Source organism: Castor canadensis, chromosome 6 (assembly GCF_047511655.1).
Source record: "Castor canadensis chromosome 6, mCasCan1.hap1v2, whole genome shotgun sequence".
NCBI lineage: Eukaryota > Metazoa > Chordata > Mammalia > Rodentia > Castoridae > Castor > Castor canadensis.
In genome coordinates this window covers 51,416,554-51,432,630 of record NC_133391.1, presented here as the reverse complement: position 1 = coordinate 51,432,630, position 16,077 = coordinate 51,416,554, and positions in this window count along the sequence as shown.

Below are 16,077 nucleotides of genomic sequence, written 5' to 3'. Positions count from 1 at the left end.
AAAGGTTTGTTGTGCCACCCTTTCTTTATGCTCAGGGCATATTACTCAATAGTACAGGTCAGAGGAATTTTAGAGGAACTGGTTTTTGTTGTTGTTGTCATTATTTAGTATACATTGTAACTTAGTTGGAGTTGTGCTAGAAAGAATACAACCAATGCTGTCTTTAAAGCTTCTTTAGTGTAATGTTTTATTCTAAAATCCCAAATCCATATTCTGGCTTACATTAGTTTAATGTCACCTTTCGCTATGTTAGCCTGCCTTATTTTCCTCTAAATCACTTTAGTTCTTTAATCTTAAGGAGTTGTGGAGAGTCAATAATCTGTCTTTGTTGGGTCTTGTTAACTGTAAAGGAGCATCAGTCTCTAAGATTGTACTGACAATTGCACTCTATTTGATGGAGAGATGACATGGAAAACTTAGACCTTTGACTATAAGGATAGGATGGTATCATAATTATTTTGTGTTTTTGTATTGGAAAAGAAGTTACATGATATATTAGAGGGGACAATACACAATATAATAATAGAGTGGTAGGTTTATAAACATTAAAATAATTTTTATTGTTTTTTAATCAGTGCTTTCCATTAAACCACTAGCTTAGTAAATCTTTAATGTTGGGTGTACAATTTGACATAGCATTGGCCTAGTTCTGGAGATCCTTCAGTACAAAGGATACATTGATATATTTGTGATTTAAACACTGCATGAAAGGCTGACGGTGTGGTTCAATGGTAGAGCTCCTGCCTAGTAAGCACAAGGCCTTGAGTATAACCAAAAAAAAAAAGGTTATACTGTCTGCCTAAACACTGCATGTAAGCTTTTGGAGGATATTAGTCCCTACCTGGGCAGCAATAACAAGATTGAGGGACATTTTATTTTGAATCACATTTCATTTAATTTTTGTTTTTGAATTTATGAGAGACATGTTTTGGCCTGTGTCATGGACTTTTGAGTAAAGTTGTTAAGATATTTTGTATGTTATATTTGTTATTTAAGAGATTAAAATAGAGGCTAATTGACCAAAACCTGTTGAAAATAGGTCTTATTTACATGTTAGAAATACTAGTGTTGTAGTACATTCTGTGAGATCTTATCTACTGTTTTTACATCTAGGCAAATATGACAGTACATTTTCCTATCTGAACTAGACTCAGGAATGTCATATAAATATCACATCTTTTTATGAGATTTTCAGTGAGGCATCTGAAATATTGTATGCATTTAATTATTGGAATGTTAATTTGTAGTTTTGACTAAAAAGGTTTTTTATCATTAGTGGGAAAGATTTAATCTGGTCAATTACTGGAATTTTAAATTTCATTTTATGTGTGTTTTTTAAGATAAAAGGTCTTATAAATTTGTTGGATTATAGTGTAAATTAATTAGATGTAATATTCATTTTAAAGTTGATAATAGTTTTAAACATTTATGGTTTTTCATTATCTTAGGTGATTTTGGTGATTCAGTGTCTTTTCTGTTTGAGAGCACATAAGTCATGAATTCTGGTTAATGGTAGTTGTGATTCTGAAATTTTTCTTTTTGGATGTTGGATAGAGCTGTTTTGTAAAGTTTTTTTGTTTTATCTTTATTACTTGTATATACTGAAATACTATTATTTCAATTTTAATGATTGTGTGGAGTATAGATTCACAAATAATTTGCGTATTTTAATGGATTTTTGTCTAGAAGTTGTATATTATGTATTTTCATAGTATAAATTTATGCGGACAATTTTTGTACACTTCGGGTAAAGTAGTGTAAGTACGTTCTGTTGTTTTTAATGTATCTTAATTTATTTATTTAAAATAACCAAAAATTGAGACTTTAGATCTGGAAGAATGTAGAAAATATAATGTAAGTATTTCAGCTAAAATAACATAGTGTTATAGTGCTATAGTGGTTTTTTTTTAAGATTTCTGTAATTCTGTAGTTGTTATTTGAAAGAATAGGTAATTTACATGGGGATTAGTAAATGAAGCTTGATTTACATTTGGACTCAATAAGATATAGATTTCCATGATATATTATAAGCACATATGTAAATATCATAATGTATACACCTGTACAACTATTAAATGGTAATTTAAAAATGTCAATATGTGAAAAAATGGACCTCGATAAATAGCTATGCTTCTAAAAGTAGTCTGCATAAAATATGCATTGCTTGTTAACAAGGATATGCCTAGTACTTTTGTTTGAGAAACATGAGGTTTTCTTTTTCCATATCATGTATAACAAGGGGGAAATATGTAATTGCATGAAACAGTCCTCAGATATGCATTTGAGAATTAGAAGTCTTAAAGATATAAAGTACCCTCCTTTCAAACTTATAAACAAACATATACCTTACAAACAGCATGAAAAAAAAACAGGGCAATACCATGTAAGGCAAAACCTCCTCACTTTACTGGACATTTAAGACAATAGTCACTGTCATGTGCACTGTCATGTGGGCAGATTGCTACTTTGTAGCAATTACAAATGCTCAGCAACAATCTTCTAATGGTTGTTCTGTCCTTGCAAAGGAAACACTAAAAAGAAAACATAAATCTGAGTGTCAGAAGCAGCTTGCCCTACCAGACACATTCCCCAGTTCACTTGCCCTCAACTATTATTATGGGCCACAGCTCTACCTATATCATGGATCACTTCAGATTTTACATAATTTTAAGGTCACCTGTCAAATGTATACTGGAACAATGAAAAATTTGTAATTTCCCTTCTGTATTAGATTGTCAACAAAAATGACAATCAACTAAGACATTAGGAATCCTTCTGAATTACAGAGTTAAACATACATTTTCTGCCCCAGAAAAACTACAAAGCTATACTCCTTAAAATTTTTATGAGCCCCCTGGTTTCTTATCTCAACACATGCACCAAAAGAAAAGAAGGGTTAGGAACACCATCACCCCGAATTTGTGTATGAAGATAAGAGTCCTTGAACTATAATTTAGGATCCTATGATAACTTACCTACCCAGGAAAAATTTAACACTTGATGATCACTGAGAGTCACTGTACATCTTGACCTGTCTATGCGAAATACTTTCTGGAAAATACATTTGCTACTTGTCTTACCCTATCTGTGCATATGAAAACTACTGAAGTCTTTGTACCACTTCAGAAACCATCTACACTATCATGCACACTGCCTTGTTAGGGAACTCTTACTAGCTTGAGAGGATTCCTGTAAGCATTTCACAGTCATTGTCAAAGTGATGGACATAAGGAATATTACCTGGATGGTCTGATTTTGCTTCTATCCCTGTGAGAGTGAAATACATGCTATTTGTCTGAAAGACACACCAGATATCCAACACTTGACAGAATTGTGAGGGAGGTACTCCTTTTTTCACACATATATGCCAAATACTGGAAAATATAGTTCTCAAATCATTTATCGAACTGGAAATGAACATTATCTGAATCTCTATTTATGCCTCTGTTATTACAAGCTTTAATGTTACAATTTTCAGCAATCAAAAAATAAGAATACGTACTTACAGTAATATTAGGTAGCTATTGTGCTTTGAAAAGCATGCATGCTAAACATGTTGGGAGGTCTTCACCTCCTAGCGATGTCAATGTGACATCATGTCATAACTACATGCTAGCCAAGTAGGCTAACAGAATAGTTACATGAAAATTTGGCAATCCAGTTTAGTCACCACTTTGCCTACCTGGATATTGAACATCAGGTGAGCTGCACCAAGTGAGCATGAAGAAAATATGGGAACAGCAGTGTAGAGAAACCTTTCTCATCAAACTTCATATTGAACACTTCATATTGAAGTGTTGTATCACCAGCTTATTCCTCACCTCATTTTCACTAGCTTCTGTCATGAATCTTTTCTGAATTTGGATGCAGCTTGTAGGAAACCTGAAAAATTCATATATAAATATGGCTTAGGATGCAATTGCCCTTCAAGGGCCCCTGTCACAATGAGTTCCACAAAATCATTTTTTAGGGACACTGGAGCTCTACCAAAATACTGGGATTAATTTGAGTTGATGGTATCTGTAGGATGGCCCTTCATTTCTCCTCCAAACACTTGACAAAAAAATCCTGTGTCTATTGTTTGCTGACAGGACCACAACAATGACAAGAAAGCCGTTCCAATCATTCCCTCAATGTTCCCTCAATGTTCATGGATTTGACATAAAATTTTCTGCCATATAAAATGTTCACACCCTTGGAAATATCAATTTCTAAGGATACTGTCTGCTTTAATCTCAGTCACTAACAACCAAACATGGTGACAATGAGCATTAAGACCAAGAGCTTCACTTACATGTCTGTGATGTCACAGGCAGTGAAGTTCTGTGCTATGACTTAGTCCCATACCACTCTTTATGTTGCTAAAATTAGGTTTCTCCATACACATTTCCTGTTAGAAAGAATGCAATAATATGAGGCTGAGTAGTGTTGTTATGGACATAAGTGCTTTTTTCAACATATCATGTAGAAAAGAGGAGGAAGTGTTATGACACTTCCCCAACTTCTTCAGATGGCTTCTGGGATTTAGCAGGTCTTAATGATTGAAGGTGGCATCTTCTCAATCCTGTACACTACATGACACCTTACTAGACTAAGCAATAATCCTAATAATAATAACATGACAAAACCATGATATGTACAACCTCTCCACCTACCTGAATATTAAACATCAGATGGCCTGCAGTGTCATATACACAGTTTGGCATTTACCAAGGAATTAGAAATGCTCTGTCAACATTCCTTTAAGGGTCACTCTGTTCTTGGGAAGGGGATGTGAAAAAAAAGCATGCAAAATCTGTTCATAGCTTACCCTGCCAGGACTCCTTCTAAGCCCTTCCCTTTGCTGTAACCATTATTATGGGACATCTCACTTCTACCTGGATTCATGAATTGCTTCACAGTTAACAGAATTTCAGGAGATACCACCATTTCCTGATTCTTAACATAAAGAAAACACTGAAAATTCTTAATCTTCCTCCTGTGTTGGTAGTTCAACAACTATGACAATGAACCAGTATGCAATCCATCCCTCATCAGTGCACACAGGCTTATCATAAATATTCTTGCTATAAAAAAACTACAAGTGAATATTCACTACAACTGCAGAACTGCTAGAGAATCTGTGCTATCTTATCTCAGCACCCAAAACAAAAACATGTTAAAATGAGGGATTAGGAACATCATTTTCACTTACCTATGTAGATGAAAGCATGAAGTCCTATGATGTGATTTGGGATCATGTAGGTACTTACCTATATAGGAGAAATTTTACTCCTGAAGATCTCTGTGAGTCATTAGTGTCAGGACCTCTCTTTGAAAAAAACATCCTGGAAAATGCATTTGCTACTTCTATCATTCTCCATGTGCATATGAAAATTCCTGAAGGAATTCATTTTTAATACATGGGTACTTGGTGAGGTCCAATTACACAGCCTTGTAAGGATGATCTTACTATCTTAGAAGATATCTGTGATATATCCATACTTAATGTCAAAGTGAAATACACAATGAATATTATCAGGATGTCTCCTTATGTCTATCCCTAGGATACACAATGTTTGTCCACGAGGACACACACAAAAAAATCAAACTTTTGATAGAAATGTGAGCAAGGTATTCATATTTCCACCAAATATATGCCAGATAGGGAGAAATATGAGAGAGCACACAGTATTCATCAAATGCAATTCTGAAAGTTCCACTGTCAATGTCAAATTAATTGAAATAATGAAAATTGCATGGTTCTCTCCTATGTCTCCATGACTGAAAGCTTGAATGTAATATTGTCAGCAATCACACAATAAAATTTGTTTTTCTAGTAATATTCAATTGGTATTATGGTTCAAAAAGCATTTGTGCAAAAATGTGACTTGTTATCTCCTTATGATTTATTATATATCTAAAATTATGAACATCATTAATGACTGATTGTGACAGCATCTCATATCTCTTCACTAGCCAAGTTAGTGACAGGACAGCTGCATGAAAACTTGGGATCACCAGTTTAGGCACCCATTCACCTACCTGGGTACTGAACATCTGATGGGATACACTGTGGTACTATCAGTAGAGAGGGACAAAAAGACTTTCAGAAGAGGTAAAACCTTAACTTACCTTTTCCATGGCTTTTTTCATTCTTGAATATTTCATGCAAAAAAATTTATCAGTATTTATGAAAAAAAGTATAGCAAGATTCTTTTAGATGAAGAATTGAAGCAGTTAGCTATAGGAGAAATGGGTCAACAACTCCAATGGAATGGATTGGATTTGGAGCCTTATAGAAACAAGCAGTAGTACTTCCACCAAGGCTCTTTTAGTGATCTCAGGCAGGCTTGGGTGTTTAATAACTTGAACATAATTTGGAGTAGTGGTTTTTGTAATGCAAATGCTAAATTAAAATATTTTGGTGCTGTAATGTTTTGACATTACTCTCCAAGGATAAAGGAATCATATCTGGGGAGATCTTACCAATCAAACCATGTCTTGACATGGTGCTTATATTTGGTAAATTTTATGGTTTTATTTCTGCTCAAAAAGATTGCTACACTAGACATTCTTCATTCTCAGAGCATATTACTCATCAGAAAGTAGGTCAGAGGAATTGATTTTTTTCTTTTTTTTTATATATTATAACTTAATGGGAGGTGTGCTGGAAAGAATTCATCATGTGCCTTCTTAAAAGATTAGTTAGTAGAATGTTTTATTTTGTCTCAACCTCCTTAGTCTAGCTTTCTTTTGTTCCTATGCTACCTGTCCTTATTTTAGACTGCTTCATTTACCACCTAAATTGCTTTGATTCCTTAATCTTTAGGAGTCTTTTATGACACTTTTTCAGTTCATAAAGGGCATCGGTCCTGCTTAAGGACAAACTGACAATTTCATCCTATTCCATCTAGAGGTGTCACAGAATAGGTAGTAGTTGTACTCTCAGGATAGGACACCAGGAGTATGGTATGTTTTTGTATAGGAAAGAAGCTATCAAGGATATTTGGAAAGAAAATACAATTATAAAGTATAGCAGAATAATACTTATATAAACATTATAGCAGTATTATCATTTTTAATCAGTATTTCAAAAAAACATGAGGTTAGAAGATCATTAATTTTGAGTGTCTTAGACATGGCATTGATCTATTTTTGGCAATTCTTCAGGACTGAGGAGACATTAAGTTATTTGGAATATAAGTAGTACATCCAAATTTATGAAGGCACAAATGCCTCCCTTGTAGCAAAGATACTTAGAGACATATTATTTTGAAGAAGGTTGGTTTGGTTATTTTTATTTTTGAATTTAAGAGAGAAATGTCATGGGCTGTGTCATAGAAGGCCTAGTGAGCAATGTTGTGAAGGAGTCATAGATGATATTATAATACAATGTTAAGGAATGGAAATACAAGGATAATTGATCAGAGAAGTGGAAATATATCTCATTTATTATGATTAAATACTATTAAGAGAGAAGGTTTTTGTAAGGAGCTTATTTTTAACATATACAGAAGGACATTTACCTTGTAATCTAGGTATAAGAAGGACAATAACTTTTAGTCACATAAATACTACATTTGTTTTCAGTGGGAGTTTTGATACATATATTTTTTGTATTTAATTACTGGCATACCCTTAAGTAATTTTGAGTATTTAGGATTATTAAATGTACCTTAAGTAGTTGTGAAAATTGTAAGGGCTTTCTTATAAAAGAGTGCATATTTTTTGAACATTGGTCAAGTTCTTTCTACCGTGAATTTTTTTATGTATAGGATGTAGTATAGTGTTGTTAATATGCCATTTGGTAAAGTAATACTTAGCTGTATTTTGATTAGTTGTATCTTGTGGAATGTTATTCATTATTTTAATTTTAATTTTTGTTTTGGGGGTACATATTAACAAATTATTTATGTATTGTTTTATGGCTTTTGGTTAGTTAAAATTTGTAAATTATGCATCATAAATTTATTTAAATTTGAACTGTTTTTAAACCTTTGTCCGCATATAGTTTATGTGTACTTGGTTGTTTCTAAAAGGCCTGGACATGATTATTTAAGTAAACAAAATTTGAGACTTTGGATATAGTGTTATATTGAAGAATGTGTTACAAACATTAAATCCAGAACTGTCTACAGGGATTTCAGAAAACTATCATAGGGTTATCAACTACAGGATGAAATGGCATTATAGTTTCTTTTTATGTTTTGCATAAATTTGAATTTTTTATTTTGTTTTCCTACACTGTGAATAGATGAGAAACAAGGAGAGTGAGGGCAATAGTAATCCAGATATAAAGTAAAGAATTTGGTTTTTATTTGTTTTTGGCTTACTATGTTATTGTTTTTCATATCAGGTAGGTAATATCAGGAAGGTAATATCAGGAACATTTTAACTGAACAACCCCATGCTGAGTTGTTATTCTACTGAATTTTTGTATTTTAGACCTGAGGATTTACTTTTGAAAAGATCTTTTTTTGGAAAGATATGATTTTGGGGGTGGCTGGTACTGGTGTTTGAACTCAGGGCCTCACACTTGCTAAGCAAATGCTCTTACCACCTGAGCCACTCCACAAGCCCAAAAGATAGAATTGTTTTTATGTGGATTCCTTATTAGGGCCCTCAGGAATGACAGAGAATGACAAATATTTATATGTATTGAGGTCCTTGATGTAGTCCAAATATTTCTCTCTAATAATAGAGTTGACATTTTGGTAACACAAGAAATTTTTGTGAAAAATTAAAATTTTATACCTATAGGTTAGAGGAAATGTGAATCTTTTGATCTTCAAGGTTTTGTTGACACCCTTTCTTTGTATAGGTCTTTTAAAAAATGGGTCTAGTGAATTTAGTTAGGTAGCATATTAAGCTTCAATATTTAAATCATGATTTCTGTTACACTGACAAGTAATTGAGGTTTTGAAAGTTGACTGTTAATGGGCTGGGTGGAGGGAAGCCTTAGGCATTTTTATCCTTTAAGGTCTGCCATTTAAGAGGTGGATGAACCATCCTGTATCTAGAAAGAGGGACAGTTTTCAGTGGGGGGGAGTTACATGGGTAAGGGAGTATACACTTCATTATGTGACACCCTTTGGTGTAATTAGACTTTTAATCTTCCAGCTTTTAAAACTTAAAATATTTCTGGTGTTATCTGTCAATGCTTTTTTTAACCTTAATGGGAAGTTATTTTTTATTTAAGTTCCTATCTTAATAACCAATTGTATTCAAATCATAGATTATTTTTATTTTCTACACTGATAATATAAGGAGGCTTCATTGTAACAATGCAGTAATTGTACCTATGTAGTTTTTAATATGTTCACCCTCCTCTATTATATTTTCTTAATACAATCCCTCCCCTGCACTCACTTTTTCAAAAGGCATATGGTGAGTTTCAGTATTCTGTCTTCAGGTTTGTGTAACCAACTTCTATGTTCTTTACTTCAAATTACCCTCCACATTCTGCTTTCCTCATCATACTAATACCCCAATACATTCTCCCTTTTACACTCATGTCCATTACTATTATTATTAGCATTATTATTTTTGTTATTATTACTATCATCATCATCAGTTTAGATAAAAATTCCACATGAGTGAAAAATTGTGATATTTGACATTTGAGCTTGGCTCATCTTTCTCAACATGATGATCTCCAGTTGAATAAATTTGCCAAAAAAAACAAAATTTCATTCATGTTTATGGTGAATGATACTGCATTGGGTATATAAACCACATTTCCTTTATTCATCCATCATTTGTTGAGCACATAGGCTGATTCCACAGTTTGAATAAGGTAAATGGTGTTGCAGTAACTAAGAGTATGCAGGGCTCTCTTGCATGGGTGCTTTACATCCTCTTGGGTATATACCAAGGGTGGTATGAGCAGGATCATGAGGAATAGTGCTAGCAGGATTGGCTTGTAAAGCAATGTAGCTTCTCAGGCACAGGAATCATGTGAGACAATTCAGAGGAATTGATTGTTTTCACTACATATTGTAAATTGATGGGGAAGTTGTGCTTTAAGGAATGCATATGTATGATTTCAGGAAGATCATTTAATACAATTTTAAATTTTATAGTCTCAGCCCCTGATTCTGACTTGCTTTGGTGTCCATGCCAGGTGTACCTATTTTGCCCTGCCTTAGTATGATCACTTTATCACACACCTGGTTATTAGGAAACCTCTGTCAAGATTATTCCCAGGGTTTTTGACTTCTCTTGTTGGAAACCTGAAAATACGTATGAAAAATGCCTTTCAGAATATAATTACTCTTCAAGATATTTACTACCTACCATCCTCAAAATAACTGTTGAGGGACACTTCACCTCTACCACATACTTGGATTAATTTGAGGCTAATGGTATCATCAGAATAGGCCAAACACTTTTCACTGAATACCTGTAAAAAAATCCTGGTTTTATTATTGTACTGAGAGGACCACAGGTTGACAATCAAAAATGATATTATTACTTCCTCAATATTTTAATTTCAACATAAATTTTCTCTGCTCTATTAAATGTTTAAACTCATGTTAACTATAATGGCTATGTGTTCTATCCTTTTTTACCTGAGCATCCAATCCATGGTGACAAGAAGTGGGATGAACACTTTCATTGCATAACTCTGTTTTTGAAGGGCAGATGTTCTATTCGCTATGATTTAGGCCAATATCAGCACATACCTAAATACAACTTGTGTTCCACATGAAGAATTTATTGGCTCATTGTGACATTTAGGTATGTCTCTAAAAACAAACAAAACCTATTTGCTACATATCTAGAACTGAATGTATTTGTGGTATTTACCTACCTGCATTCACTGACCTGGTTCTTAACAGTATTCAGTCAATAATGTTTTAGGGACCACCCACTTCTCTGAAAAACTGGGTGAGAAAACATGCACAACTATGTTTCAGGATACAAACTGCTTAACCAGGATATCTATCTATTAAGTTGACTAACACCACTGATGACATACACTTTGATTCTACTTGGATACTTAGATTAATTATAAGTGAACTCTCTTATCAGAAGAGTTCATCCTTTCTTGATTAGGCATGTGCTTACAACCACACTGAATGACACTGTGGCCAATGTTGAGGCATTAGTTATTTAGCATGAATTTCTCAATTATGTAAAACTTGAGAAGCTCATGTTCACTACAATTGCTAAGGAAACCAACATTCTTGCTGAAAGCCAGGAGCTAAATCTTAGTGACAAGAATTATTCAGGACACTTATCATTGGACTATATACATGAAGGTCAGATTTAAAACAAATATATCATTAAAATAGATACCAAAGGTGTTCAATTTGATGACCATTTTTGGCTAACTGGGATATAATCCTCTGTCTGGAAAAACATTATGGAAATCCTATGTGACACATGAGGTTCCCAAGGTCATTATATCCTTTAGCATATGGATATACCACTTTGAGACTTGCAAAACTCCAAGGACACAGACTTGTAAGAGTGAACTTCCTCTCTTGAGAGTTTTGCAAATTTGAGAGTAACTGCAAATATCCCCTGCTCTTTGTCACTGAGACAATTAATCACAAAATGGCTTAGATCACTGCTTGTAATCAAATATTTTGTGTTTCATATACACATCACCTATTATCAAGGATACAATAACATGAAGATTGGCAACATTGTTATGGATGGATGTATTTTGATGGTATCATGTAAAAAAGATGGAAAAGCACTATATTGCCCCCAACATTCCTCAGATGCATATCTGAGAATAAGAAGTGTTGATAATATGTTATCCTCTCAAACCTGTATACTACCTGACACCTGACTATAAACATGCTAAAAAACATGGCAGCTCTGAGAAGCACAACCTCCTCACCTACATGGATATTTAAAGTCAGTGTGTGTAACCTGTCACATGTGCAGTTTCTGACTTACATATCAATTTCCAAGACTCCATCAAGAATCCTTTAAGAGCCATTGTGTTCTCATGAAGGAAAAGTGAAAAAATGGTGAGTTTTAGGAGACAACTTCCTCTACCAGGGCAAGTGCTACTTCAATTGCCTGTGACCATTATTAAGTAACATTGAAAGTCTACATAGATTCATATATTACTTCAGAGTTAAGAGAATTTCAGAAGGGTCCATCATTTCTAGATAGGAAACATGAAAATTCTGAAACCTCCTTCTATTTTTTCAGGGAAACCACAATGACAATGAATGAGTATACCAGTAAATTCCTTAGTATTCACAAGTTCAGCATAAGTTTTCTTGCCATAGAGAAATGCATTATCATACCTCCAAAATGAAACCTTGTTGGATGAGAGGTTAGTAACACCCTTCTCCCTTAATTTATAGATGAAGGCAGGGCATGCTAGCAGTGATTTAGGCTCCTATCAGCACTTACCTACATAGAAGAAATTGTACTCTTTAAGACTTCTGTGAGTCACTCTAGGAACTTGACCTGCCTATGAAAAACACACAATTCAAAATCAATTTATTACATTTCTCATTCTACCTATACATGTGAAAATTCCTGAGTTCTTTGTACCAATTCAGGATATATCGATATTATCAATTACTTTCAGAATCCACCCACCCGGTCTTGTAAAAGCACCCTGAAGGGGAAATCTGTAAAAATTCCACCATCAATAAATATCAATGGAATGGATACCATGAAAATCACTTGAACCATTCTTATGACTCTACAAATATGGATACTAAATTCACATTGTCTGTTAGCAAGCATACAATAAAATAGGATCCTTTCTAGAAATACTAGGGCTCCATTAGCATATGAAAGGCTTGTGTGGCAAAAATGTTAGAGAAATTGAAGAGTCCCCTAAAAGTTTACTAAATATACCTAAAAATAGAAAAGTATCTAATGACTGAATGTGGCATTGTCTGTTAACTGCACAGTTGTCAAAAGGGTAACAGGGAATATGCATGAAAAACATGGCGGACATCAAGTTAGGCAAATCCTTCTCACCTGCCTGGATATTGGATATGAGGTACTATGTACTATGTTGTGGTTAGTTTAACACTTACCTGGCTTTTAGTAAGTTTTTGTCAAAAATCTTTTCTGGGTTTTGAATTATCTTGTACCAAACCTGGAAAAACACAAGCAAACCGGGGTCAGGATACAATAGCTCTTCAAACACACTTGCCCATGATGTGCATAAAATCATTGTTAAAGAATACTGGAGCTCTACTTGGAAAGGTGGATTAATTTGAGGTTGATGGAACCAACAGGAAAGGTTATTATTTCTTGACCAGACATGTGCAAAAAACCCTGGGATTACTGATGTGCTGATAGGACCACAACAATGACAAGGAGCTACAATATAATCTTCCCTCAACTGTCACAGGTTCCAGATGTAATTTTCACCCACATAAAACGTTATAATTCCTGAAGACTCAATCACTTTTTGCCTGAAAAACTATAAGCAGACCATGGTGACAAGTAGTGTTACAGCCACAATCATCATTTGCTTATATTTTGAAGGGCAGTATTCTATGCTATGACTTAGGCCCACACAAGCAGAAACCTGAATATCATCCAAATTCCACATGGGGAATTATTAGCTCTCTAGTTTTGGCCTATCACCAAAAAACACATCATTTCCAACCAATCTGGTGCATACCTTTTTGTACTTATATTTGTGGTAATTAGCTAGGTCATTGAATCATTTCAGGATCAGTAACACTATCTGGATAATTGCAGATTTCCATAGACAAGGGCTTTAAAGAGATCTATTAGTCTCCTGAGAGGATACCTACAGAAATTCCTTGATGAATACAGCTGGGATAGACATTATGAAAATTACCCAGTCCCTGCTTAGTAGTTTATCCCTGTGAGCATTTAATACACAGTATCTGTCAGAACATATGCAATATTGCGTGGAAATATAATAGATATAATTGTGTTTTAACTGCCAAAAGAGGAAAAAATATAGGAGTTTTAAAAGCATTCAACAAACTGGTGTCTCATGCCCGTAATCCTCACTACTGGGGAGGCTGAGATGAGGAAGATCAACTTTTAATGCCAGCCCAAGCAAATAGTTCATGAGACCTCCATGTCCAAATGCAACTAAAGTGGTGGCTCAAGCAGTAGAGTGCCTGCTTTGCTAGCACAAAGCCCTGAGTTCAAACCCCAACTTCATCAAAACTTAAAAAAAATAGTATCCAACAAATACACTTCTCAAATAAAAGAGTCTCAAATGAGGGAATGTGGCACCATCTGATACCTGTACCATAGACAAGACCATCATAAGATTCCTGCAGAGAAACATGGCAATTTCCCAGATACACAAACCCTCCTTATCTACTTGGATATTGAAAACCCATTGTTCTGCACTGTTGTATGACCACTTTATCACCTACCTCATTCTTAGCAATGTTTGGTGAACAATCCTTTAGGGACCTCTCTGTTCTGCCTCAGAGAACCTCTGAGAAAACATGCACAAATATGTTTTATGATCCAATTTCTTCTATCAAAATACCCCTCTGTTACTGTGACCACCAGCATTGTTGATGTACCCTTCAACTCTGCCTGAATACATAGAGGAATGCCAAGTGAAATGGATTGTCTTGAGAGCCCATACTTTTTTTTGAACATTTATTTTTATTAGCACAAATTAATTGTATGAAGGGGTTTCATTATATTTACATATAGGCATATAATGTAGTTTGATCCAGTTCAAACTATTTCTCTTCCTTAACTCTGCTTCCCTCTGTCTTTTAAAGTATCATTAAGCCATTTTCCTATATGCACACACACACACACACACACATAAAATATACTTCTATTATACTCTCCCATTGACCTCTCCTTTTCCCCTCCCCCTCTCCTTCCTATTTCCTCTATCAGTCCTCCTTTTGCAATTATGTCATATAAAATTTTTTTAGGTCTAGATTCCCTATATGAGTGAAACATCCAATATATGTCATTCTTTTCTTTTTGTGGTACTGGAGGTTGAACTCAGGACATCATGCTTGCTATGTGGGCTTTTGTGCTGTACCCCCATCCATCTTTTGGCTTTAGTTATTTTTCAAATAGGTCTCATGTCTTTGAACAGGGCTGGCCTTAGACTGTAATTGTCATACCTACATACTCTTGTGTAGTTGGAACTACAGATTTCTCATCACCATGCCAGGCTTATTTGTTGTGATAGGATCTTGCTAACTTCTTGCCTAGCCTGTCTTGAACCATGACCTTCTGGACCTCTCCCTCCTGAGTAGCTGGGATTACAGGTGCCATCATTTCTGAACTTGGTTTTTCTCACTTAACATGTTAATTTCCAGTTCCATCTATTTTTCCTGTAACAAAATAATTTCATTCTACTTTTTGCCTAAACAATACTCCATTGTACATATGTACCACATTTTCTTTTCTATTCTAGATTACACAGCTGCAAAATATCCTGTACTTAAAATTAGTCCCAAGATCAAGGCCAAAGACAATGCTTCTTAACTTTTTATTTTTGTTATTCATAGTGAGGATCCTTTATTTGGTTTTCAATGGTAGGAAGGTTTTTTTAAATTCTTTTAATAGAATTTTTCTTTGTTAAGGAATGATAAAGGAATTCATGCTGAAAATCTACAGGTGATGTGGGAGATAATATGGGAGAAACAGAAGGGTCATATGACCCAGGATTGAATAGTTTTGTTGAAGACCTTGAAGTAAGATGCTTACTTGTTTTATGGGGGTTTGTTTGTTTCTGTTGTAGGGAGGGGACCTGTGGTAGAGAAGCCTATTTTGAGAGGAAGTATTTTTGACATTGTTATTATTTTTCTTGCTATTTTGTTTTCATGTTACCAGAGATTTAAAGCAGGCCCTTGTATTTTCTAGGTAGATAAATGCTCTACATGAGCCATCTCACTATTTTTGTTTTCTATTTTGTTTATGAGCAAAGGCCTCACTAACTCTGCCTAGGGTAGCCTCGAATTCATGATCCTCCTGTCTTTGCCTCCCAAGTAGTTGAAATTACAATTGGGAATTACTATGCTAAGCTCTTCAAAAATGCACTTTTTATTGGATTTTTAAATGTGGGTGTGGAAGAATAATTTTTATATTGTTTTGATTTTAGCAGTTTTGTATACTATCATATAAGTGTACAAA